The following is a 5,455-nucleotide window of genomic DNA, read 5'->3' on the forward strand; positions in this document are numbered from 1 at the left end:
TTTTCATTGACTTTAATATTGAACTAGGTGGGGAACCCCTGCGTTGCAGGGGTCGGATGCAACCCACATATTTAATATCAATATTAAGTGGTAATACATAAATACACAAGTTTGGTTAGATAAAACTTTGTTTGATGATTTCGCAAGCAATCCATTTCACATGGGCCAACCATTTCGTACGAGCTCATTACACATGGCCCATTTCATATGTTTCCAAGTGCCTACCCTTTACAGAAGGCCCACTACAAAAATGGCAAAACGATATATTTTTTACCATTTCACATTACACATGGTCCATTTCATTTATTTATTTATTATAACATCCAACTTTCATTTCTTTCTATTACAACATTATACCTTTTAATTTCTTTCTTATTGAGTAAATGTTTTTAAAAAAATACTTACAAAACAAATCTTGTTAGCACATTGTAGTTTGAAATTCTACTCAATCATGGCAACAAAAATTGATTAGTATAAGGATGACATTCCCATAAACAGATAGTTTTTCTAATATACAATGTTGTAATATGGAGATATGAAAGTAAAATGCTATAATAGAGAAATAAAAAATATAAGTATATTGATATTTCTTGCATCAAAAGATTAAGAACCACAACAGAAAATTATGTAATGCACCATTTTAAGGAGAATTTTTTTTTTGCAAAAGAATAGATTCACAGTCACCCAACATATATGTATCTACCTCTCAAGATTATCTAATACAGTTCATGGAAAGGTTCAACTTCCAATGCAGGAGGTACAACTTACTATAGCAGCAATGCTCTAGTTTTTTACCAATTCTAGTCCCCTCGAAAAAAGCAACTATATTCTTATAAGTTATAAGCCTCACTCCATGTATCTCATGGAAGTGTTGTATTGATCCTTTTCAACAAGTTCATCCCAAATATGGAATAAAAGGACAAATCGATCATTTTTTTTGCTTTTTCCACAATAAATGGTATGAAAAATACTTAACGCTCATCGTGACCTTGTGGTTGTTTCATTTTCACTACTTCTAGTTTATCTTGTAGCTCCTGAAACATTCCATACAATCTTTCTCGGGTTATTCTTTTACAATGAGAAGGGCATTTTGTCTTTTCACAAATAAAATGATGAGAGACATGTGTACCTTGAGTCTTCCTTCTTGGCAAAGGGTTGGAGCAGTTAATAATGGCGAGTATCTGCAAATAAATATTTTATTCACAATTCCACAATAAAAATAATAAAACAAATAAATTTGGGGGGGGAGGGGGGCTTACTCGCAACGGGTAGGTTCATCTATATCAGTAACTTCAACTTTTGATCCACATGTTAATCTCACCTGTTGAGAAAATATGATATGTTGAAAGGGGCAATTTTTTAATTTTGTAATTAATTAAAAAATATTAAAATATTGAGGTAGGTCAAGGTAAGCTTCTTTGAGGTCCATTTCAGCATTTGTCACCATTTGAGAAGAGCATGACTCTGTATGACTCATCAAAACATTTGAGAAATTTAATACACAAGTTTCAGTGAAAATCAATAAATAAAAAAAATAAAAAAACACATACCCTAAAGTAGTTGTGGTATGACCCTCCAGTTGACTGACATCCTAAAAGGGACAAACTTTGTAAACATACCTGAAGTTGTTTAAAAAAAATCCAAATTTAAACAAAGATAAATATAAGCTTTACAATAATAATAAAAAGAGTAAAGTTAATAACTTGTTCTCTTTGATCTCAAAACAGCGACCATATAATGAGTAAAACTCCTTCTTTGGTCCTGTAATGTCAAAGAAAGATAGAATGAAACCTGCATGAATCAAGAAAGAAATTTGAAAGTCTGTATTACGAACCAGTGACCAATCAACCAATAGGAACCTGCAATGTAAAGTGATTTCCCGTTTGTTCTGAATGGTTAATTGGAGCCTAAACCCTATAAAATGAATAAAAAAAATTGAGAAACATACCAATTCCAGAGTCATAAGTTGCTTACAATCTGTTAACACTCGTCCTGTATTCATGGTTCACCGTCTTGATCTCCACATCTGTTTATGACCATATGCAGGGGCATTTTTAACAAAAACTGTTAAAATCATTATTTTTTTATAAAAATAAAAGTATGTAGGGAAATAGAAAGAGACTAACTTGGTTTTAATATCTATAACTACCATTTCGTTAATAGAAATAGCCTTTTTTTTTCAGATGTTCCTACATTAAACATTTTTATAAAAAAAAAACCAAGTATTAGCCTTTTGTTGATAAAAAAATTTTATAATATACGAAAATGATGTCCCAGGAACTTACAATCTGCCTGTAAGCAACACATTCTAACGTGAACATCCCAAGAACTTCCAATCTTCCTGGATTTAGCCTAATAAAAGGAATGGAAGTCACTAATCTATAATTCATCAAAAATTACAAAGTGCAGATAACATATTTGATTCTAGAATCAACAAATATGCATATGAATGATTATGCTGATGACATACCATGTATGTATGAGGTAATTTGATGTGCAAGAACCCAAATTTCCACATGCAGACAACAAAACCCAAGTAATTTCAGAATTATACTTAGGGTTTACAACTTACCTGTCAAAAGCTTGTCCAGCAGAACAAAAGAGTTGAAGGAATTAGGGCTGAACAATACCGACACAGCGACACAGGGCTGCTGGCTACCTGATGGTCGTACCTATTTAAACAACAGATGCATTTATACCACCTAAAGCAGTTCTTACACAAGGAAAGCGCACTTGGTCTGGATGATGCGTCTGCCATAGTCAAGAAAAATAAAAGTTCATTCTAAAACCCAAAAGAATGAGTAAGTGACGAAAAGGTCTGAATTGGGTTCTGAATTGGGATAGAAGGGTGCCATCAATGGTGTTTCGATGAGGAAAGCGTCTGGTGGCAGCATTTGAGAAGCAGGCAAAAAGGGGTTAGAAGCTCCAGTTGGCGGTGACTGCTGGGTTGCTGTCGGTGGCACAAATCAGGAGTCAGCCCCGTCGTGAGAACCTAAATCGCAGCCCGGTCGATGGCCATCTGCATCGTGACCACTTCAACCTTTAGGATGCGTCGATTTCATACGTCGATGGTGGAAGTCTCGAATTCACATACCGACTGTGGAAGCATCAAAGAAATTCGAGGATTTGAAGAGCTCAATGGAACGTATGATCCCAGTCCCGTCGTGAGAACGTAAATCGGAGTCCGGTCGATGGTCATCTGCGTCATCTCGTCTGTAGCTTGGTGAAATCCGAATATGAGTGGCGAGAAAGTGGTGGGGGGAAGATAAGGCAGAACCGGTGGGGGGAGACGCGAGAATGACACGTAAATACCCACCGGAACTCCAAAGCACCACAACTGATGTGATAGGAGGCAGTGGAGGTCAGAATGGAACCAGGGAAAACACACCTGTGCCATCAAATCCATGGCAACCATTGAAGGCACCGTAGTAGAAGGAGCAAAATCGATAGGTGGGGTGGGGGTGGTTTTAGGGCTTCTAGACGATTTTGATGGGAGAAGAAAATGTTGGATAAGAACAAAGAAACTTACCATGGTCGAGGAGCCAACCAGATGAACAGAACCCTAGTTAGTACCTTGGTTAGGCATTATTCCTAATAAGTGCTCCCCTTTAATATATATATATATATATATATATATATATATATATATATATATATATATATATATATATAAGAATGTTTAATTTTGTGATTGAAACCATTGTTGCATCAAATGGGTTCTTGATGTTCTTGATGCGTAGAGATAAAAAAGAGATTTTCAATTTTTTTTTAAAAAACCTTAAAAGGAAAAATCCATATGGACGCCGTATCAATGTCCGGTTGAAAACTTTAGTTGATCTTGTGGACTCTAAGCAACTAGATGACCCGTTCGTTTTGAAGATATTCCCTCTTTAACCCATAAATTAAAATTTTACACCCTTCTCCTGAGTATCACTTAACGAAAGAAGAGAACAGAAGTGAAAGGATTTGGAAGGAAAGAAGAGAAGTTTGGGTGCTCCCTAGTATTTTTTTTAGTAGAAGAGATGAAGAAAGCAGATTTGGGAGGATTTGTATCGTTCCAAACTTTCCTCCCAAAATGGGCGGAATTGGAGAGGAAGAAAACGGCTGGAAGATAAAAGGGTAGATTATGACGAAAAATACCCTTTAGCCTAACAATAAAAAGATATGCTCCCTGATTCTACTAATCGATCAGCTTCTGCCTCGTCTTCTTTTCTGTTACAAACACCAGGTACCCAGTTTCTTCTTCAATTGTTTTTTTTAATTATTATTCTTCTTCTGTATTCTACCTGGTTAGGCTTCTGCCTTATGTTTGTTGCCTAATTTCTTCTTATTTGTGTTACGCATTCTGCCTTTTGTTATGACTTCTGCCAATTTTTTTTGGTTAGACTGTGTATCTGTGTTGGATTATAGCACTAATTAATCCCATCCAATAACAAATCACTCGATGCTATGCAAATATTTAAGGTAAAGTTGGCCTTTTGTGTTGTAATATATACAAGAATGAGTGTAATAATGTCTGTCACATATTTAAAATAATAGCAAAAGCATTGAAACTACAATTGAAATGTTCAAACTGCTTACAATTTTTTTTTATCAATGGGACCAAAAATTGTAATATTTTGTCCCTCCTAAAAATTGTAATATTTTGTCCATCTTTTGTTCATAATAGCAGAGAATTTATACCTGTACAAACAGGTAATACCCTTAACTTGAAATGTTCAAACTGCTTACAAGTTTAATGTTAATGTCATTATTGTTTAAGAATTATTACAGAGAATGACTGTTTTGCCCCTGGACTACATTCAATAAATAAGAATGACTGTTTTGCCCCTAGATTACATTTAACTTTTATAACAAAAAAAACTTTATTAATTATTGGTAAATTATATAATTACTGTTTTTTTTTGAAGCTAATTACATGTTATTTTTATTAGAATGACTGTTTTGCCCCTAGATTACATTTAACTTTTATAACAAAAAAAGTTTATTAATTATAATTAATAAATCAACTATTTATAATTACATGTTATTTTTATCAATGTTGTTTTAAATTTAACTCAAACTATTTGATCATGTATCAGAAAAAGGGATTAGTTCATATATAGTCCTTATGGATACTCCGGTACTCAACCCTACTCATGCTTTAAGAGCCCGACAATTGCAAGTCATTAACTTGATTTGCTTGTTGTGGACTTTTATTACACAACGTAATATGGCCAACAAAAAGCGGGTTAGGTTACCCACTAGAAAAGTTATTTTAGAAAGACAAGTTGTACGGGAAGAGTTGCTACACAATCTTTTAGAAGGTGGTCAATATCGTGACCTTATTCGTATGAGTGAAAATGCTTTTAGGAGATTGTGTGAAATCTTACAAACTGTAGGTGGTCTACGACGTACGCAACGCATGTCCGTTGAGGAACATGTTGCTAGATTTTTGCATATTGTAAGTAATGAT

General features: G+C 34.4%; 1 long non-coding RNA gene across 1 annotated transcript; it reads right to left on the reverse strand.

Moving 5' to 3' along the window:
- Nucleotides 1–931: 931 nt before the first annotated feature.
- On the reverse strand, nucleotides 932–1,355 carry LOC145090740 (uncharacterized). Its single transcript, XR_013701740.1, has 3 exons — nucleotides 1,260–1,355; nucleotides 1,130–1,181; nucleotides 932–1,034 (listed from the first exon to the last, which is right to left on the reverse strand). It is a non-coding gene; the product is annotated as an uncharacterized LOC145090740 (long non-coding RNA).
- Nucleotides 1,356–5,455: the final 4,100 nt, after the last annotated feature.

Source organism: Lactuca serriola, chromosome 2 (assembly GCF_051521515.1).
Source record: "Lactuca serriola cultivar US96UC23 chromosome 2, Lser_US96UC23_V15, whole genome shotgun sequence".
NCBI classification, from domain to species: Eukaryota; Viridiplantae; Streptophyta; class Magnoliopsida; order Asterales; family Asteraceae; genus Lactuca; species Lactuca serriola.